The 23,429-nt window shown below is 42.2% G+C and overlaps 1 protein-coding gene across 1 annotated transcript in view; it reads right to left on the minus strand.

Annotated features, from left to right (window-relative positions):
- GABRB3 (gamma-aminobutyric acid type A receptor subunit beta3) overlaps window positions 1-23,429 on the minus strand; it is a 202,063-nt gene that overhangs the window by 79,613 nt on the left and 99,021 nt on the right. The gene's annotated exons all lie outside the window — the stretch shown is intronic.

Raw genomic sequence — 23,429 nt, forward strand, 5'->3', positions numbered from 1 at the left:
CCACACTTGCCTGACTGGCAGGTGCTCTCATTTATTTTATGTTTGTAAACTTTTGGGCTTATCAGGAGCAGGCGATGCTTATGGTAATTCCTCTAGTCTCTGTTCCAGCTAGTGTGGGTTCCTTTTGTTTCTTTTGTTTTGCTTGCAAACAAACTCCTTGCAACACTCAGGACTCACTCCTGGCTCTGAGCTCAGGGATCACTCCTGGAAGATTTAGGGGATGCCACAGACCAAATTCTAGTCAGCTGCATATAAGGCACATACTATTGCTCCAGCCTGTAAGTGTTTCTTATTTTTCTTTTCTTTCCTTTTTTATGGTTTCTGGGTCATAGATGGTGACACTCGGGGGTTAGTCCTAACCAGGAATCACTCCTGGTGATGCACAGAGGACCCTAAGGGACACAGGGGATCAAACTCAGGTTGGCATGTGCAAGGCCAACACTGCTGTCCTATGGCTTCCCAAATGTGTATTTAATGATCCCCTTTCAGGGTGAACATAACGATTCCATCTGGATGATTCTAAAATCAAGAAGCAAAGGGGGAGGACCTAGAGTTTTTTTTCTTTTCTTTTCTTTATTATTTTGGTTTCTGGGCCACACATGGTGATGCTTAGGGCTTAGTCCTGGCTATGCACTCAGGAATCACTCCTGGTAGTACACAGAGGACCCTAGGGGACATCAGGGATCAAACTCACGTTGGCCAGCAGGAACTCAGAGTGCCAGCAGGAATCCTAGAAAAGATGGTTTTGATTTACTTAAATGCTCCTGTTTGCTCTGGGAATCTGTAAATAAACAAGCGCTCTTAAATGTTTTCCAAGGAAAGAGCTTTGTTTCAACAAAGCAAATGTGCTTCCTTGGTGCGCAGTAGTGCTCCGTTCAACTTTAAACTCAATATCCAGCACTATTCATATTCAGATGAGCTCGAAGCAGTCGTGACTCAGGGCTGTGGACCAGCCAAGCTGACTCCAGCCATCAAAGGCGAACTTTTATGTCACATCCAGATGGTGATTTCAAGCAGCAAAAGGCCTCTATTCACCAAGGCACTGGTTACGGCATCAACTATCAAGTTAATTGTACATTTTCCTGATTTTGTGAGTCGTGTTGGATATTAAAATACAGGTTTTCCATATGTGACTCGCCTCATGGTGGAGAGCAGTGAGCCTATTTTTAGGACTGAGAACAATAATTCTGTGTCTTTTACGTTTCTTATTCCTCTGCAGGCTCCATTTCAGCCACTGTGCAGCTGATCACACAGCTCATCCCTGGCTTTTTTTCCTTCCCCCTCTTTTCCTTTCAAGGAGGCAGGACCCGAGCATGCCAGATTCAGTAGCAACATCACTGAAGATGTCAACTAATTAGCTGCTGTGTTCATCAGAATTAGAGTTTATAATTTATAACTGCAGTATAATTAACATCTGGGGAGGTAATTAGTAAGGATTCACTGACTTCACCTTTAAAAACTGTGACTGTAGAGTCACAAAAGCATCCAGATTTTTGATGGGCCAGATCTGTGCTTGGACTTCAAATTCCACTGCAGGCCCTGAGGAATCCACAGGCAGGGGGTTCAGGGGAATAGTCTATTGAGCATCAAATTCTGCCTAAAAGATCCTTAGACCTGGGTCCAGAAACAGCACAGGACTAAGGCACTTGCCTTGTAGGCTGCTGACCCCAGTTCAATTCCCAGCACCCTAAGTACCTAAGTACCACTAAGTATCCTAAGTCCCTAAGTACCACTGGGTCACTTGGATAATCCCCAGCATCTACATTCTGGGACCCATCTGCCAAATTGGCTAAGAATTCCTGAAAGAGGCATCTGGGTCAGGAACACCAACTGGGAGCCCCTCAAAAAAAAAAAACAAAAAAAACCTAAAGATCTTCTGAGCTATTTCTCAGCCTATGAAGCATTCAGTCAAGTTTCCTTTCATGAACTCACTCTAGTGATTTACTTGTCTTCAGAGGCACAACCCAAATAAAGACTGTCTGGAATATGGTCCCTCCACAGGATGAGTAGTCAAAGCTGAAGCCAAGTTAGGGGTTCCAGGGACAGATTTTAGGGAAATTCTCTGGACTTTCTAGGGAATGGGAGGAAAAAGGCAACCAAGATGTCAATAGGGGCAAGAAAATTCCCAGGGGAAGCTGAGTTTCAAAGATTCCACCAAGCAACAAGGGCATGGTGAGTTCTGATACTCAACAGACTGTCCCCTTGAACTTCCTGCCCAGGGACTCCTCAGAGCCTGGGGTGGAATTTAAAGTCTGAGGACAGATCTGGCCCATGATTGAGAAAGAAACTCTTGGTCAAAACAACGGTTTTGCAGGAGAAAATTCTACCTTTCAAATGCCCATGACAAAAGCTGGACCTGAGAAGGAGGTCCAAGTTAGTTTCATTGGCACAGTCACAAGTCACAGTGTTGAGGGCAATGAAAACCCCCAACTATATACACTTGCTCCCTCACGGGAGTACACTGAGCTACCTGATTGAAGGCAGTGGATGATGAAGTGCTTTACTGCTGCAGTGTCCAGCTGTGAGGCAGATGTGCCCCAACTAGAGAATCGGAGACACAAACACACATACATATTCCACACACATACACCACCCATGCACAATCACACATTTAGAGAGGAAAGTCAAAGTACATGTCTTCACCTCCCAGGCCATGGAGAAAAAGAGGGTCCTTAGAAACTGTGTCCAGTACCTGAAAATAGATCTCTCAGCAGCCTAATTCACAGCTACTGTGCCAAGCTAAGAAGGCTGGCAAAGGAAGGCACATTTTTGTTGTCATGCTAAAAATAGTTGAGCTGCTATCCTATCATTTATGCACTCATCCATCTGCCCATATATAAGTATGTGTGTGCATATGCATCGCACGCACACACACACACACACACACAATCTGCAATTCTTTTCAGTTTTCCATTATTTGAAAGATAATACTAGTGAGTAGAAAGCAGTTTAATAAAATCACTTGTTGGCAGTCACTCAGCCATTGTATACATTCATTTACCATCACCTATTCACCCAGGGATTCATCTGCTGAACCAAGCTCACAAGACAGATCTTTGTTGTGGATTGAGGACTCTGCAATAGATGTATATTTTTACTTAGACTCTGCACAAGTCCTAAGTCACTGCCCACCCAAATCTCCAGAAAGCCCACCCTACTTTTCCTCCCCTACATATCTCATCAGCACATTGCCCCATTAGCACAGCTAATACCTACCTGGACTGTCTCCTCTCCCTGCCCAAGACTGAGGAACTTCTGGCCCTTGAGGTAAACCCACACCAATCTGGATCCACATCCTGGTCTCCTGTGACTCTGGGGTGCCAGACCATATACAGCTCAAACCTCCCTTCACCCCTCACTCTGCTTCCAGGGTACTCTAGGTAGCATCCACCAGGACTGATCTGAACACACAAACAGCCCAACAGTGAGTGTCACCATAGTTTAACTTGGTTCCTATTGAGTAACTAAGAGGCTTCCCTGCCTGAATTGTAGCCTCTAGTTGATCTGTCCTAACTCCACACATGAATGTTCCATATGCATCAATTTGGCCCTGTATCTTTCTCTGTTCCTTTCCAGGGGAGTATGACGTGATGAAAAAAACTCCCATAGGAGCTGAACAGGGTGAGTTCACACCATCAGCTACTTAAAAGAGGAAATATTGCAGTTTGCTGAGACTTGAATGTTAAGTGATATAAGTCAGAGGTAGAAGAACAAATAACTAATAATCTCACTAATCTAAAAAATGATGAAACAAAAACAACTGGACAATTTGGAACAAGAACAACCCTTTAGCCTTTGATCACTAAACTGAGCAGTGGGGAAGAGGGAAAAGAGAAAAAAGTGGAGGTGACATAAAAATAGGTATGGAGAAGATGGAGAATAAAGGGGGAAAAGTTCTTGCCTTGCATGTGGCTGATTTGGGTTAGGTCCACATATGGTATCCTGAGCACCATCAGGACTGATCCCTGAGCACAGAACCAGGAGTAAGTCCTGAACACATCCAGGTATAGTCCCAAACCAAACCAAAACAAAAACAATAAGTAGTGATGGGTCTGACATTTTTGGTGGTACTAAAGGTGCAGGAACTTGATGCATCAAATCAGAGACACTAATACTACAGAAATCATAGAACCAGAAACAATAACCATAAATGGCCCTCAATTATGTTCTCACCATTTTCCAAGCCTCCCACATGCCACCTCATCCCCACCGTGACTGCTGACTTCTGCAAAGAACCATCAAGCCACACTCCAAGGACTTTTACTGGTCTGTCACTCACTTCAAGCTCCTAAGCTGAAGAAGGAGATTTTACTTTACAACCTGCATGACTATCACTGACTATCACACCCAAGATCCTATAGCAGGGTACCTTCTTCTTACCCTACCCCCATTCCTCTGTGTAATCTTACCTGCTAATAGACCTCCCATTTCTGGGAGGGGTCTTTGGTAGATAACAAAAGGCTTTGGCTGAAAGGGCTTGGAGTAATTCCTGAGCACTGCTGGGTGCAGTCCCAAAACAAAAGAAAATGAAGACAACTGTATTGTATACCCAATAGTTGTGGTGTTTGGAGTTTCCATGAACTTACGGCTACTATGAATGTGAAAAGATATTGTGCAAGTACTCCATAGTAACCAGCACTTCGTACAATCTTATATATCAATTACATTATTATATCAATAAAATCATCAGGAAGTAAACATGACCTGACTAATCTATTTTATTTATTGATGTGGATGGGACATACCTGGCAGTGTTCATAATTACTCTGAGTTTTGTGCTCAAGATTGACCTTGGTGATGCTCAGGGAATCCTATGTGACGATTCATGAACAAGCAGCATACAAGCAGAATGCCTTTACTCTTGCACTATCTCTTACCTTTCAATAAACACCATACCTGACCCTCCCCTAATAAATCCCTAAGAGTGTCAGATAAGACCGAGACAGGTGTCCTGGTGGAAGTTTGCAGCAGAGAAGCAGAGCAGAATAAAACCAAGCCACAGAGTAAGTCTGTCACATCAGCATGAGACGAGATGTCCAGGGCAGTAAAACAAACAACTGTACATCTGTAGCAAAATTCTCAAAGGAGCTGACATGAGTTAAAAACAGCTCTACTATCTCCCTCAAGAAGTGACCCTTCTTTTATTTGTTTTTGTGCAAATCTGCTGGTTCTCAGGGGTTACTCCTAGCTCCGTGCTGAGGAATCATATCTGGTATTGCTTGAGAGGACCCTACATGCTGGGGATCAAACCTGGGTTTAGCCATATGCAAGGCCAATGCCCTCCCTGTTGTGCTACCTCTGTGGCACTACCTGTGGTTTTGTACATCTTAATTAATCTTTCTGATTCTTTGCTTACAGGGATGCATGCTCATGTGTGCTTATTAACAGAAACCGGACCATCCTCTTTAAACATCAGATATCTCGTAGAAATCTACTTCAAATTTATTTTCAGACCTCAATCCTGACCTAACAAGAGATCTCATTTTGATGGCTTTCATGAGGTACAAGTCACATTTAAAAATTCACCTGTTTCATTCAAGTCCTGAATTAAGTCTCTTTGGACTCGACATTCATGGTTCGCCAGAGTCTAAACTTAGAACTTACTCGTAATTCTCCCAAATTCCCCAAATGGCCATGTGCCATTTGTCAAGTTCATACTCTAGCACCCAAAGTGGCCATCCATCTGTTTTGTACTCTACAAAGTTACCTCCTACGGACATTTCTTATCCTGGAGCCGTCCTGTCTCTCCAGAGAACCTAGAGAGATGGCTCAGTGGCTCTGGGCCATGCTCGGCATGCAGAAAACTTGGGTTCCACCACCAGCCCTAAAGCATCACCAGAAACAACACCTGAGCACAGACTTAGGAGTTGTCTTAAAGTGCCACTAGAAATAGCAAACAAACAAACAAAACAAAAAAGGCAAATAGAGCCCACTCCATGGACGTGTTTAGTGCCTGATTTTTTTCCTTCAATGGGTATTTTGAAGGCAACTCTCCAAAACAACACATTTCACCTCTACATTTTTCTAAGGTCTGGAAAAACGAATTTTTTCAGGCATTTACCGGTCAGTGACATTTTGAACACTGCTCCTTATTAACATCTAGTTGGCTGGCAGGTATTGAACTCGTGCTGGAAACATCAATCTATGAGTTGGTGGTAGATAAACATTACCTTTTCCTCTTAAGTATAGTCTAGAAATAAAACTACTGAGTCAGATAACAAATAACCAGCTGTCCATTCCCCAGCCCAGGGGGCAGTCATAGCTGACCTGAGAATATATACCTGAGTGAAGGCAGGGTTTCTTTGAATAGAATAAATGAACTGAACTGAGATTCTCTGAGTGCATTAGAAGGCGGAGACTAGTTGGGTACGAGCCAACCCCAACATCTTCCCAGGGACCAGAATGTCAGTGTAATGGATGCAAAGTGCAGAGGAGAGAGGTCCACACAAAGGAAGCGGTGAGGAGCCATTTTTAGCCCATTTGTTAATCCCAACAATGAAGGCGAGATAGGAAGGACAAGGAAAGACTAAACAGATAATAAAGGAGCTATAATGGGCTGGGGAACTGGTGTCATCTTGAGTCATACAACTGCTTCCCAACCAGCTGCCCACAATCTTAGATTGGAACTTTTCACATGAAGTGGAAGAGTTTGAGGAAAGTGGGCAAGATAGGCAACAAGCAGCACCTTTGAATGCCCACCTTTGTATGTGTCTATGTGTATGATGACATTTTATTGTGCTCATTCTTTCTACAAAAGGCACCAATATTCCCTTACATGTATTACCTAGGTTACTGATAAATATATTTTACTGCTTTTTGTATTATTTGATATGCATATTATTTTTCTACTACAGATATCAATAGTTAAAGCTAACAAATGGTATACAATATATCAAATACTGTCACTTAATTTTCAATTTTCAGACCTATCTATGCATATATTCCATCTTTAAATACATGTTGCCAGAGGCCAGAGAGATAGCATGGAGGTAGGGAATTTTCCTGGCATGCAGAAGGATGATGGTTCAAATTCTGGCATCCCATATGGTCCCCTCAGCCTGCCAGGAGTGATTTCTGAGCATAGAGCCAGGAGTAACCCTGAGAGATGCTGGGTGTGACCAAAAACCAAAAACCAAACCAAAACAAAACAAAAACGTGCCAGTTAGGAAGCTTTCTTTCCTTTTCCTTTCTTCTCTTTTGGACCACATCTGGCAGTGCTCAGCATTTGCTTTTGGCTCTGTACTCGGGGATCATTCCTGGGGTATAGAGGTATATGGGGGTGATGGAGAGTGATCCAGATTAGATATCTGCAAGGCATGAACCCTATCCACTTTACTATCTCTCTGGCCTCTTTTATTTTGATGTTTGAGCCATACCCAGCTATGTTCAGAGGAACGTACCATGTCTGACATTACACTTAAATCTCTCACATGCAAGGTCTTTGCTCTAATCCACTGAGAATTTCTAATAGCCTCTTCATTTCACGGTAATACTTTATCACCAATGGGAAGATTCAGAAGTCTTATCAGGAGCATCGATGGAGGTGGCAACTAACAAATCTGCTTTTTAAAACAAAGTATCTGTATTTTTAGGTACTTAGAAATTCAAACTGGTTTTGTAAAAAAAAAAAAAACCACAAAGCAACACAGTATGTTTCATGAGATTCTGCACAGTAACCATATTTTACATGCAAAGCTATATATACCAGCCCCTGCATGAACCCCAACAGTCACTAGCTAATCTGGTGTCTGGATCTATAATTCTGTCATATTAAGAGGCCACAGAGATGTTTTTGTACAGCAATATTGACTTTTGGAAAGCAAATCCTTTCTAACAATTCAAAACAGGAATGAATCTTTCCCTCTGGAGGCAAAAAATCAGATAATTGAGCCAGAGTATCCAGTCTAGCTTAAGATATATTCAGATTGTTTCCACATCCTTAGAGATACACAAAAATAGCTATGATACATATGTGTGTCTCTTCCAGAAGTCCCACCATGTTTCAAAAGACTCCAGATCATTGTTTTCGGTCTGAAGGAGCTATTTCAGTATTACTGAGGAGACTAAAAGGTGTGAGAATGTATAAAAACACTGATTGTGAATCCAAATGTTCTGCCACTTAAAACATGAAAGGACAAAGTGATCCACACAATAAGGAGACAGAGTATCTCGAAATTCTTCACAAGTGAATCCGGAAGGAAGGTCACTTCTGTTTCAGCCAGCCATGGCAGTGCCAAAGCCTGTTACCACTATAAATAATTCCAATAGAATGCCTGGTTCTGTTTAGCAATGCCCTGGGACTAGGGAGTCTTGTGCAATATTTTCAGCCACTCTGCTTATTTTCTTAGCTTCCAATAAAATTTTAGAGAGATATGTCTTAGAGAAGAAACTAGACTGCTTCTACCACAAATATTTCAAAGTTGCCAATTTTGAGTACAGAGCCTTTATAGGGTCTTCCTATGGACTTTTTTTGCAACCTAGTGGGAAAAATGACCCATACAAGTGAATATAGAGCCATGAGAAACCCCGGAGCATTGCCAGGTGTGGCCCCCAAAACAAACACTACTACGACTTCTACTTCTACTACTACTATTACTACTACTACTACTACTACTACTACTACTACTACTACTACTACTAATAAAATAGACATGCTTTTGAATAGAAAAAGGTGACCCATGGCTTATTTTATTATATATAATGTATTATATATAATGACTCATAATAAATAAATAATCCAAGAAAGGAATTATAATTCACTTAACTACCATCTTGTTGAACAGAAAGGTGCCACTGATGTGTGGCTAGAGAAGCAAAAATCAACCAAAGTGCAGATCCCTTTTGGGGGGGCCCAAAAGGCACCCCAGACAAAGAACTCTCTATTCCATCAGGCACTTTAAAGAAAAGTAAAGTGGACATATGCACAACCAGGAGACAATAACTACTTCCCTGCAGTGGAGAGCAAAAGGTTCTCTGCAAGGAGACTGAAAAGGGTAGAGCAGAGTGATACAGTGCTAGACATGAGGGACAGAGAGGGTCAACAGGACACACAAAGGTGCCTGGAATAACTAGATGAGTAGGGGCAGGGAGGACCGAATGTGGGATCTTTGAATGTGGGACCAAATGTGGGCGTAACAAGGCTAGATTTGTCCCCAAAGAGAAGAAACCTCCAAAGAACCTGAGTAAGGTGCCAGAGGTGGCTGTTTGGGGGAACGTGGGGATGGGGCTTAAGGAACTACATTGGATTATGATTGTTTGGTTTGGTTTGCTTTGGTTTGGGGCCACACCTGGCTATGCTCAAGGATTACTCCTGGCTCTATACTTAGTAATTATTCGTACATGGCTTGGCGGACAATTCTGGGGGATGAATTTGGAAGAAGGCTATGTGATGGATACCCTTGCTCTTCTGGAACATATAATTAAAACAACCAATGAGGGGCTGGCGTGATAGCACAATGGCTAGGGCACTTGCCTTGCATGTGGCCAACCCAAAATTCAATCCTCAGCATTCCAAATGAACCCCTGAGCATGGCCAAGATTGATTCCTGAGTGAGGAGCCAGGAGTAACCCCTGAGCATCACCAGGTGTGGTCCAAAACCTAAACAAACAAAATATAGTTGATGAAAACACCTTTGGACTCTGACCACAACTGAAATGATTATACAGGAATGGGGGTGAAAGGGGAATCAGAAGTGTCTTGGGGTCAAAGGTGAAGGGTTAATGGCACTTTGGTAATGCAGTAACGTTGCATGCCTGAAGTATAAATGCTGACTCTCATCTAAAACATGCTACCAAGACAAAAGCAAAAAAAAAAAAAAAAAACAAACAACTAAAGTAGCTAGAAAGTAAAGACAAAAGTCAGAGAAATCCTCAAAGATGTAAAGTAAAGACCTAGGACTCATATAAAATGGCCCTGGATTTTCTTCCATCATGGACCCATGGGGGTAGCTGACTCACTGAAAAATGTGATGGAACAATATCCCTCCTAGAGGAAATAGGAAGAAGTAAAAAATCCAGTAACAAGGTAGAGGGAGAGGGCTGTGGTCTTCCCAAATATGTCTCTAGTGAACAGAGGAGTCTAGGCTGATCGGGAAGCTACTTACATGGGCACTGGAATGAAGTAATGTTTACAGTTCAAGAAAAACCTCTGTTCTGAGTCTACCAACATTCAAGAAAGATGACCAAGTCAACAATGCAAAGACAGTTAATTCCATCTGCTAACTACTACCATCTGCTTGACCAGGCTTTACTGATCACCTCCCATCACTGGCAATTCCTCACACCCCCAACCTCTCTTTCTTTTCTTTCACCTATTCCCACTCTCTATCTCACTCTTGTGTTTTTTTTTTGTTTGTTTGTTTGTTTGTTTTTTTGCTGATGATGGCTTGGTCCATTTCAAAGCTGTTTGTTTCCTCTGGAAATTTCCTGGATACACAAAGGGAAGACATGTTATTAACTTTCTGTTGTTGTGTTTCTGTGTTGTCATTGTTGTTGTTGTTTGTCCCCATCAGTCTTTGGTGATAGATGAGCCCAAATGGGCACATGAAAAATGTACAAAAAGAACCTCAATATCCACCTGGTACAGGAGCCCCTAGAGACTTGATCTGTCATGGCATGCCGAGTTTAAATACTGTTGAATTCCCCCATAATGCTGTTCCAGAGCGGTCTAACAGACAGAGCTCTGTTATAGGAGATCCTGTAGACCTCTCAGTGGTCCTCAAACTAAAGCCTGGAGGCCACATATTGTATTTGTTCCTGTTTTGTTTCTTCACTTCAAAATTAGATATATGCAATGTGCATAGGAATTTGTTCATAATTTTTGTTTTTACTATAGTCCAGCCCTCCAACAGTCTGAGGAACAGTGAACTGCCCCCCTATTTCAAAAGTTTGAGGACCCCTGGTAGAGCAACTGTTCCAGGGATTCTACTTGAGGTGAATGCGTCAGAGATACCACTCCAGAGATGGGGAAGGGTATTATAGAGAGACGCTCCATCTCCCCATGATTAGAGGTTACTCAGGCTTGACTCTGGGCCATCCCTCATTCCTCACAGAGAGCTCTGGTTAAGGGAGAAACTACCTACAAACACTTTTATTGTCCTCTATGTTGCTCCAGAGGCATCCCTAACCCCCAATGTTTATGAGTATCTTCTTCCTGGCACCTCACTTCTCTTGGCTATGCTTCTGCTATGTCCATATCCCAGACAGTACTTCTTGTCCGATATGTCCATTCTATTCCATTGCTGGAATAGAATAAAGTGTCCCTGGTCAGTCTGGGACCTGTTCTTTCTTGATCATCAGCTGGGGGGAAACACACTTGGTCTTGAATGCACTAGAAGGAAGTAAGTTGACCCTGACTGGCTGACTGACTCAACACATACACCACCACCACCTTCCAAACCATGAGTATTCTTTTCAATATCCTGCTGCAGGGTGAGAGTAGTAAGATTCAGAGAACACCTCCTGACCAGATTCTGGTACTTCCAACTCTAGTCCTGTTGCCTGCACAAAGCCAAGTTGTCTCTCTGGGGGAGGGTGCCCTAGACCAAGACTTTCTCAGACAACACAAACACCAGCCAGCACTGTCAGTGATGCCTGGCAAATCTGCTTACAACTTGATACTCTGCAAAGCAGCTTCACAATCCCCAACGGAGAGCCAGAGGGCATGAGGCCAAATATGCATCTGTAGATCAGATCCAAACTTGAAGACAGTCACTTGCTCCTGGTATGCACGTCATTTGGCAGCCATTTTGGTTCTCTTTTTCATCACCTCTCCTTGCTCATCCTCAAGGTGGCCATCCACCTGTATATTCAGTCTGTTTTTTTCAGCTGCTATTTCCTCAAGGTTGTAAATAGAGGGAATGTTTGGTCCTCTGCAAGCCTAGTCTTAAGGAAAGACACCAATCTAACCACGTAGTCTCAGTAATCACAACCACGTCAAGACGCTCACACAATCAGGCATACAAACACCAGCACAGAAGGCCTTGGGCCCTCCTCTGGGAATCCATCCACTTTGCTCTGGTTGTACTTCTTCCCTTCCAAAGTTGAGCCCCAGAGCATCTTCCTCAACCCTGCCAGGACAGTCCTGGGCATCTGGGCACCCTTCCAGGATCATTTTCATTTTAAATGACTGCAGCTGGGCAGACTTTATCATTTAGGAGTGAATTAGTAAGAAGTGCAAGGTCAAGGAATTAACCTGATAAGGAGCTGGAGCAAGTAAATTTCTTGGCACCACCTTCTTCAACTCAGTCTACATAGATGTCTGATCTGTGAGGAGCTGAGTGTTAACATTTATACAATTCCATGAGGAAGCTTCAGCTGCAAAACTGCCGTGAACTGATGCAAGTCATAGAGTGTGTGTTTATGCTCAGTACATTTAGTTTTCAAAACTATAGGGCCGAAGAGATAGTAGAACAGGTAGGGCACTTGTATTTCCAGGGCCAATACTGCACAAATTGACTCCTGGCATTCCATTTGGTCCCCCAAACCCCATCTGGAGTAATCCCTGACTGAGCAAGACCTGGAATAAGCCTTGAGTACTACCAGGTGTGGCCTCCAAACAAATAAAAATCATATATAGCCAATAGGACTTTACATGCTAGCCAATTTTCTACTGATCATGAAGAAAAGGGGTAACATTAAGGTGCAATTAGGGATATAACCCTTCAGAAAAGGAATTCTGTGTAGAACATCACAGGGAGGCCAAGGAGGTACCTAATTACTTGGATGTCATATGCCCATGCCCAGTCACTTGAAGATACTCATCTCCACTGTTTAAGGGCTCATTTAATTAGAACATAAGGAACATTCACTCACCCACCTTTGCTAAAAAGGTTTAAGAGGGGGAAGGCCCCTGCTTCTCTCAGAATTCTGCATTAGGAGTCCCTGCCTATAATCTGTAAACTTCCCTGCCTTCCTTTCCCTTTCCCTTAATAAAGCCTCTTCTAAACTCAGCCATCTTGTCTGAAGCCCCTTGCTTTTAATCTTGACTGCTGGAGGGTAACAGCACCTGGAACATTTATACCCGTTGTAACACCACCACAAAGTCTTGCTGACAGATGATGCTTTGGAGGGAGAGACTCATGGCACTGTCTTCAAGGTGAACAGAAATTGTTCCTTCAGGTTAGTAAGAGTGAGAGGGTGTAGACATGTAAACATATTCAGAATTGTGTGACTCATGTTTGAAACAGTCCCCTGATGATGATATGAACTAGTAGTAACACAAGGTTTAAGACACATTGGTGGTTGAAAAGAGAGTTAACTTCATGCACCAAAGACCTGTCAATTAAGCAACCACTGGGGGAAGGATGGGGAGTAAAGGGGATCAGAAGCCACACTAAAGCTGTGAGGGGTGGCGGGTCATGGGTACTTGAGGCACATACTCTTTGTACATCAATACTAAAATATTACTGTAACCATATTGGCTAAATGGCTATTTATTAAAAGAGGCTTTAGGCCTTTAAAAATCTAATAAATCATCATAACAGCATCCTCCTTATTGATGATTTTCAACAGGAAAAAGTCAGCTTATGTCTCAACTCTGAGAAAGATAATAGCAAGTAGATTTATATGTAAAATTAATTCATACACTGGCAGTGTTTCCAGGAGACAAGGAGAAAACAACAGATTCCACCACCAAAAGAAATTCACCAGAATTCTAACTCAGTGTGTGATACCACAGAATAGGCAGGAAGGTCTTGGAAAAACAGGTCCCTCTTGAGAAGACTAAAAACATAAAAGATGCTGAATTCCAAATCCCAGAGTATGGCCCAGGTCACCTGGGATTAGGACAAAGGTCTGATAAGACTATCAAAGGAGAGCTGGAGCAATAGTGAAGCAGGGAGAGTGTTTACCTTGCACATGGCCCACCCAGGTTTGATCCCCAGCATCCCACATGGTCCCCCAAGCACTGCTAGGAGTGATTTCTGAGCACAGAGCCATGAGTTAACCCCTGAGCACTGCCAAATATAGCCTCAAAACAACAAAAAGATCATCAAAGGAGCAATAGTACAACAGGCAAATCACTTATGTTTCAGGCTGCTGGCCAGAGTTTAATCCCCAGCACCTCACATGGTCTCCGAGAACTCTCATCTAGAGTGATCCTTAAGTTAAGAGCCAGGAGTAAGTCCTGAACACCACATAATATATCCCATCAACCCCTCAAAAAAGTAAACAGTGAAAAAATATCAAAGGAGATTTGTAGGTATAAACAGTTCCAACCTCTACCCATTTACAACACCCTAGCAACATACTTTGGGAGAACTGTTAAAATAAACTACCTATGGGGATAAAGATGCCCATTTCTGGGGAATAGAATGCCCAAATTTGTACTCTCAGCACATTCTCCATCTTGGGGACTTCTCCCACAGTTCTACTTGGTGTATGTGCTTGGCTCTCTCCCTCACGAGAAGGCTACATTGTCCCTTGCGTGTGACCTTTCTTTTTCTCCTTGCAGAATTCCCAAATAAAATTAATCAATGTCACTATCTCACTATTCATCTACTTCCTGAATTCTTTTCTGTATTGGGAGGCAATGGACTAGATGCAGAAGGAACCTAAGGAGGGACTAAAACCAATTCTCCATTTCTTGCAAAGAGCAATTTCACTCCCCAACCTGAGTTCCAAGACTGTCTCAGATATAGGGCACAAAAATTAATTCCCATGCTTTGTACATCAAGTGGGACTCAGAAAGAACTTTGGGGCTAGTGATTTGTAAGTTTTGGGCTCTGTAGGGACTTGTGGCAGATTCTATCAGTCCCGACCCTCCCGAGGTACTATCTGAGAGAGAAAATTGGTGAAGAAGCTGTCATCTTTTTTCTTCCCACTTCACAGAGATAATCTGAAACACACAGATAAGTTTGAGCCTGTGCCTTTAGGAAAAGATATAGAGAATCAACAAGCAGTGATCAAGGGTCAAGGGTCAAGGAGTATTCTCTCAGCAATTCCCAGTCAACTGGGTCAATGAGAAGACCAGAGAGTGAGATGCTGCTTTGACTACATGTAGGGCCTCCGGAGTCACACCAAGAAGTGTTTGGGGAACCATTAGGTTGGAGATCAAACTCAGACTTGTTATGTAGGTAAGGCAGGTGCCTTAATCCCTATATCCTCTTTCTACTCTCATTCCCTCTAATATTTTTGTTTGTTTGTTTGTTTGTTTTTGGAGAGGCACACCCAGTGATGCTCAGGGGTTACTCCTTCCTATACGCTCAGAAATTGCCCCTGGCTTGAGACCATATCTGACACCAAGATCAAACCCAGGTCCTTCCCGGGCAGCCACGTGAAAGGCAAATGCCCTACTGCTGTGCTATCTCGCCGGCTCCTCTAATTTTTAAACATCCAACAGAAAGAATATTAACCTGAATGAAAACTTTTCATCATCTTCAAACCAAGGCCAATGAACAAGTGATTTCTTTATTGCAGTATTGGACTATTTAGGTAAGTTTCTCTGTCCAGGGCTCATGGAAAATTTGGGAAGCAGTTTCTAAATGTGCTTAATCAGATGCTGCATGTAACATTTAATAGGACATGAAGTGGCTTGAATATTAGCATAAGACATCCTGAAGGCAGAAGAACACCATGTAAAGACACCATGAAGAAGTATGAGAATGATTTTGTGTTTTCCAAGACAAACTGTGAACATATGTGGAGGGGAGGACACCCAAGATTTTAAATTTATGACAAAACCTAAGAGCTTTCAAAATGGCTTTAATATGGTAGGTTATTTTTAAATCTATTCCTTCTGTGATTTTAAAAATAAACTATTCTAAAACTTTTGATAGAAGTAAGGGAAATAAATTCCATCTGATTTGGAGAGATGAATGCTAATATGTAAGGGAGAATAGCTCTGCATCTTTATGTTGTAGATATGGCTTCACTTACTGTAAGTGGGATTACTTTTACTGTGATTTCCACGCTGCGTGTTCATTTCATGAAAAGTTGAATTGTGGATATCCCTCCGCATTCAAAATTCTCTGAAAATTACTTTCTTGGTGGATACATCATCATTTATGGAACTGCTCAACTTTATTTTAACATGTGTATACATATTAGGGGAATAAATGCCTTCCCAAACAACACAGATTCATTTTCTTCTGGGCTATTTGCAGGATATATGTGGAAAATTAATGTCCTTTCTCCCAGCTACGTTCATATGGAAAAACACTTGAGACACAGTGCTCCTTCCTGGTCTTGACTGCAGACACGAACATTACTAGATCATTTATTAGACAGATCAGAAAGAAAGCTCTCTGTTGCCTTCCTCGCAGTTGCTGGATTATCTATTATACATAAATTGCATCACTTTCATTTCCTCTCCGGGAATCAACAACAATGTGTCCTTTGACTACATTTCTCTTTAGAGTTGGGGTTATTCTAATCATCCTTCTTTGCTTACAGTCATCATACCCAAATGGTATATTTTGGCACCTGTGGTAGCTGCCTTTTATCTCTGTGACTTTTTGACACATAGTTTTTAACTGTTATTAAATAATCAGCATAGAGGAAAAACAGGGTGCAAGGAAGAGCTCTAAGCTTTTGTCCTGTCAGGCTGAGGTGCTTCCCCGCCTGAATTTCAGTGCCCCATGGGGTAAGCTGAGGGAGCTAACTGTCCAATCTCTCTTCTCACCGAAAGCTCTCAAAATATAAACTTAAAATATAAAATATAAACTATGGATACAGAAATCAAAATGATCCATCTAAATATAAATAACTGATTTTGCAAACTCTTGCTGTGCCTTTTTGTTTTTATTTTTGGGGCAAAATAAACCCAGCTCTGTCTGTGCTCTGGGATCACTCCTGGCAGGGCTTGGGGAAAAACCATCTTTGGTGCTTGGAGAGGAACTTGGGTTGGCTTCACAGAAGGCACTCAAGATCTGACTGTCCTGTTACTCCAGAACCTATGCTGAATTTTTTGTTTAGGGGTTTTATTATTTGCTTTGTTTTGGAGCCACATTTAGTGGTGCTCAGGTGATACTCCTGGCTTTGCATTCAGAGTCACTTCTGGCAGTGCTCTGAGGACTGTATGGGGTGCTGGAGATGGAATCTGGATATGAGGAAAGTGCCCTACTCACTGTACTCTTGGCCATGGTTCTTGATGTTCAAGATTTGAAAAAGTGTCTACTTCAAAAACAGCAAACAGACATTTTGCCTACCATGTGGCTGGAAAATAGGTATGAGTCTTTCCCCCTGTGTTCAGGATCCCACACTGAGCTTCCTTTAGTTTTAGAGATCATGGTTGATTGAGAAAGTAATTCCTTGGGACTCATGTCCTTTTTATCTTCCTCCTCTTTTGCCTTTTTATGTACTTTAAATACCTGCTCTTCCGTCAATTCAACAGCAATCCTACAAAATCCTCAAACCTATCCCCACCCTTGGCTCCAGGGGGAGCAGGGCCTCATTTTCCTACATCTGTCTTGACTTCTGTCCTTTCTGTCCATAAGCTATGAGAATTTCCAGATCTCTCAAGGGATAAACTCCTGAAGGTCATTGTTTAAGATATCTCGCCATCCTAAGAACCTGAAAGGTCATCATCCGTGTCCTAATCTTGACTTTAAGTACTAAGCTTGAAGGGAAATGCAGTGACTCTAAGTGAATGCATCAGTTGGTTGAAACAGCCACAAACACACAAGCTGTCTTTATAGAAGAGACAATATCCTTTAGAACAGGGGTCTCAAACTCGTGGCCCACGGGACATTTGCGGCCCTACCTACAACATTTTGTGGCCCTGCCCTAGAGGAATCTTTTTGTTTTGTTTTGTTTTGTTTTGTTTTAGTTGTTTGGGTCACACCCCCCAGTGTTCAAGGCTTACTACTGACTTTGCACTCAAATATCACCCCGACTTTGCCTCCTGCGGTCCCCACGTAAATTGAGTTTGAGACCCCTGCTTTAGAAAACCTCAGAAACCTCCTTTGGCTATGTTTGGGATCTCTTTGGGGGAAGCCAGTTCCAGTGGTGCTCCTTCCATCTCTTTTACTGTGTTAGCCCAAAATTCCTCCACATTGGAGTTGTTAGTGTCTACTGGCAGCCCCTTCCATTATTCACTTTCAGAAGATTTCAGATTTCTGATTTGATGCCCCAAATGGCTGCCTGCAATACAGAGTGATTTTTCTTATAACCAAATGTTACTCTTTTGATCGTTTGTTCTAGTTTAGTATTAGAGGGCAGTCTGAGAAAAGCAGACTTGGATGTTATATAACAAGCTCAATTTTTTTCCAAAATAAAGATAGTAGTCTAATGACCAGGAGGAAAATAGGAGTATTAATGGCAACATGATACATTCCATAGACACTTATGTTTCTACATGTGCGTGAATTCACTACATATTCACAGCAAACACAGAAGAGACTATCAAACCTGTAGATATTGAGTATTAAACCTATGTATATTGAACATTAAAAAATGCCAAGGAACCAGTATTTATCTATGACACTGTGATGCTAAGAAATGAATATTTGGTTTACCCCCTTAGTTTCTGGCACCTAAAGACCTTGTACTGAATGCACTGCAATTTCCTCACTGACTGGAAAATGAAAGTCACTGAAATGAAGTGACTTAACTACTGATGTCAGCAGCCACTTCTTTGGAAAGACCGATAATCAGAGGATAGATAAAAACCCAGCTGTGCTGAGAGAGAGGCCAAGCCCAAAATAAAACTAACAGGTGGCCCTGATAATGCACTTCTAAAAGCAGTATAAATATAGGAGCTAAATTAAGCCAACCTGAGATACTCTGGACTCAGTGCCAATGGGGTCTGTGAACCCTTCTCCAGACTTTGGCAACTGCCCTGAAAGCTCCACTTAGAGAAATCACCTACTTCCATTCCTGCAGGACCTTTGCAAAGGAAGCTCCAGACCCAGAATTCTGTGGCTTTTCACCTCGGTGTTCTACTTCTCTCGGTGTTATTGTTTATCAACACTCCTCTCTGATGGGCCACTGAAGTGTCGTCTGCTTCTCCTGGTGTGGATTTCTAGCATCTTACTGCCATTCTCTGAGATCAGAGCATGCTCTGAGTGAAATCTCTCTAACCATGTGGGAGTCAGCAACTTTCAGATCCCAAACACCCATTATACCTTGGAATTTCTTAAGTGAAGGTCTGTTTTGTTCTGTTTGAGGTGAATCTGGGAACGTACCCAAGGATTGGAACTAGTTACCAGAAGTGCCAAGGTGTGCTTCAAGTAATGGGACTTTCAGTACCATTGCCCAAAGTGTGGGGGAGGGAAGGAAGACATTCACTCACTGAATGGGAAACAATTTCACCCAAAATGCCTATTAATGAAGAATACATAAAAATGAAAAACTTGGGATCAGGGAGTTTCTGGGTAGTGAACATAGCATTTCACTTCCTTCTCATTTCCCGATACTACATATCTCTGCCAAGCTCAATCCTGTGTCTATCCTACAATGACCTGGGCTATGGCTGAAAGGTCCAGGGCACATGTTTGCATGTTTGCATGCAAGAGTCCTGGGTTCACTCCCTGGCACTGTCAAAAACAATTCTCATGAACTGAACCTGAAGTAACCCCAAGAAGCATCACTGCTGGGGGACCCCAAATCAAAACAAAACAAAACAAAATAAAAAAAACAGCAGAAAACCATGTCAATCTAGGAATTAAATCAAAACAAGGAGTCGGGTTAGTCTCTAAACCAATGATCTCTGTAGTGAGACACAAGTCAGGAAAACAGAAACACAAGTCAAAAGTAGGGTTTGACCCTGGCATCTAGGTGTAAAGAGGTGAGACAGGCCTGTGAGGCTTAGTCCTAGTCTGTGAACGATGGTGCAATTTTCAGGCAGAGAGTGGCAGAAGGGAGTTGCCAGGGCCTAAGACATCGTTTGAACTACCCCCCCCCAGGAAATCAATCTCAAAATGCTTTTTAATATCTGATTCAACATCACTCCTATGCTTTCCAGGGCTTAATGCTACCTGTTCGAGTACTCACACATCTGTCTCTCCCAGTATTGATGGGCACTTGAATAAAAATGGCCACTGTTGATGTCACCTAACCTCAGCATCGCTCTGTTGACAACAGAAATGAAATGCTCACAACTGGAGTTGAATAACAGACAAGACTTAGAATATCCATTTGAACAATGGGTCAGAGGTGAGAAAAAGACGCAAAAATGAAATTCATTGAATTGTGCTACAAGCAGTTCCATTTCCACCCTGGGAATATATTTTCACTTTCCATTTTCTCCACAGGGAATACAGAGCCTCTATCCACAGGGGATTTTTTTGTAAGCCCAGTAATTGGGGTTGGTGGCATTGAATTATGTTTTCTAAATCTTAGGAGAAGGTGGCTGGAGTTCAGTATGATGGGGGGGGGGAGGTGGTGGAAGAACAAGGTTCCCAGTAAAATGATGGATCTATTCTTGGATAATTCCAACATATACCTCCCTTGAACTGTTTAGGCCTCATTTCCTGTCTAAAGAACAAAAGCTGATGACTCATTTAAAACAATTTCAACATCATGATGAGACCAAGAATGTAGCTTAGCAGTAAAGAATTTACTTGTCCTGTAGGTGTGAATTCTTGGGTTCCATTCCTGTGACAGAAAGAAGTCAAAAGTTCTGCTCATCTGAATATCGGGGAAATAAGAAGCTTTTGTTCTTTAATGCTTTTCTTATTTTTTAATTTGATTTATTTATTTATTTATTTCATCTTCACTTCCAGCACTCAAGGGTTACTCCTATAGTAGTAGTATTGAGGGGTTACATGGTCAGCCCTGTGCAGGGAAGCACCTTAACCACTGTACTATCTCTGCAGTTCCGCTATAAATTCTTTCACTTTTATTTTTAACAAGCCTGATGTAAGTGATACATCTTCTGAACACTTTCACTTGGAAGTCTGTATAAGTGAAAAAGTGTGTGTGGGGGAAAGTGGGGAATGAAGAATAAATAAACATTCTTTGTCAAGAAGATGGCTCAGCAGCAAATATCAGTGTCATCACCAAGCGCCTTGGTTCGTAAAAATAAGCCAGACCTTACCCCAGGACAGTTCATCTCCATGAAGAGCATCCGTCTGCTGTCAGGAAATACAAGGGGACTGGCACAGGAAGTATGTGGGGTAAGTGTATTGGCAGAAGTATGTCATGCAAATATCTTGAATTGAGACCACTTGAGAGGCAGAGTGACTTCTGCCCCTTCTGGCCACATGGGCCCACCCCTGGGAACAAAGGTAATGCCACCTGCAAAGTGAATCAGGACCAACTCAATTCACAATGCACATCTGTTATGCCACTGGCTGATAGAAACAGTCATAAGCATGCTCTAAAAATATCTGATAGTCTATTGCCTTCATGACAACGAGAACACATTGTCATGAAAAGAACAGCAATGTTTGGCTGGAGAGGAGATAGGAGGTTCCCATCTATAGCCTGAGTCTTCGAACATTGACACAATTAGAAGAAAGATGAAATCTAGGCATTGCCAGACAGACACCACAGACAATGAAGCTTCTCACTTGTCCCGTCCAGTGATCAAGGTGAAAACATGAATCTAGCACATCTGGGCCAGCTGATGCCAGTAAATCTGTGTTCTCCAACAATACCCAGCAGGCAGGATATGAAGAGTCAGTATCCCCAGAGAGGTAAGGAATTAGGGTGAAAGGAGAGAAACAAAGGGTGCAGAAACAAGAAGGGAGAGTCTGGGAGAAAACCAAGTATGACAAACCCCAAAGCCAAAAACTTTGTTCCTTTGGAAGATGGAGATGACGGTGAGGCGTGGTCCAAGTTTGCAAGGAGCAGCCTGGAAACTCATCCTCTGGGGAATTATGATACTATTCTCAGTACTAAGCACCTTGAAGCTGCATTCTACCACTACTCAAGCTGCATCAGAACCAAGGCAATAGTATTTACCCCCTAACAACCAATCGGCTCCTTTGGCCAATTCCTTCCACCTTCCAACCCCCTTTCCCTCTGGGAACTACTGTTCGCCTGTACAAACCGAAGGGTCTGTTTTTATTTTACATGTTGGTTGTTGTAAATTCCATTGTGACAAAAGATGCATGTCTTTCTATAGGTTAGTGCATTCGTGCTCTTTGATTAAATACAGAGATGGAATGATTTGATCAGATCCTGGTTTATCCTCAGAGAAATCCCATATAATTTCACAGCATGTACCAATTTATATTCTCACCAGCAGTGTCTGGTTGATTTTTCTGCAACCAGCACTTCTCTTTGGTCCTTTGGGTGCTTACTGGCCACCCAGCTGAGTGTGCAGTGTCAGTTCATTGTGATTCTGATTCATGGTTCCCCAGTGATCAGTGATGATGAACATCTTTGCATGTGCACTTGTCACACCTAACAGTGGTACTATTGCAAACTACACAAAAACCTGATATTCTAAGAGAGACTCAAGTCAGAACTCAGTCACACCAGTCAAATTATCTAGTAATATATGGCCTTCATTCATATATCCTTATTGACAAAATTGAGACTTTTAAATCAATTACCGCAGTAGTAACTCCATCTCTGTTGACTTTCTTTAATTAGAGAATGGCATCAGTAATTATATGCAAAACACAATCTATTTGCATGGAAGCTTTCGGTTCTATGAACTAGATGAGAAAGATGTATATCCACCAAAAAGATTTCTCTTCAGCCAAATTACTTACGCTCTTCATTTTATTTTGTTTGTTTGGGGGTCATATCTGGTGGTGCTCAGGAATTACTCATGGTCCTGTGTTCAGGGATCACCCATGGTGGGACTCCAGGGACCATATGGGATGCTGGGACCAAGCCTAGGTTGGTTCATGCAAAGCAAATGACCTACCCACTGTACTGTCACTCTGGCCCCAATTAAACTCTTGAATCTTAATCCAAATCCACAACTACAACGAACAGGTCTGTTACCTTTTTACCATCAAAAATAGCTCTATTACCACCAGAAAACAGCCTGTTACCATAAAAACTAGAATTTTTTAAAGGTATTTCCAAAAGAAATCAAGGTGATTATATCACAAGCATTAACTTTCTGAGCATATTAAGAAGTTGTCTCTGAGTTGGGTGCAGAAAGGGAATAACGTGATTTGCATGGTACCCCTTCACTAACAATAGTGCAAACCAAAGTGTCAAAAAGAAAAAAAAATGGAGAGAGAGAAAGAGAGAGAGAGAGAAAGAGAGAGAGAGAGAGAAGTGTAAAATGTCTGCCCCAGAGGTAGGCAGGAAGAGTGGGTGAAAGAGAAACTGGGGACACTGGTGGCCGAAAATGTGCCCAGGTGAAAGGTGATGTACACTGTATAACTGAAACTCAACCACGGTGCTTAAGTAAAGTAAATATTAAAAAAGAAAAGAAAAAGAATTTGTCTCTGAATTGGGATTTTCATCCCTTCCCCCAGATGTGCCTGATCATGTGTTCTTTGTTTTGGGGTGACGCAGTCTGTTTTACAACTGGGAGCATTTCTACAAATGCTATACCTGCTTCAGGAAATAAACACCCT

This window comes from Suncus etruscus, chromosome 11, assembly GCF_024139225.1.
Source record: "Suncus etruscus isolate mSunEtr1 chromosome 11, mSunEtr1.pri.cur, whole genome shotgun sequence".
NCBI lineage: Eukaryota > Metazoa > Chordata > Mammalia > Eulipotyphla > Soricidae > Suncus > Suncus etruscus.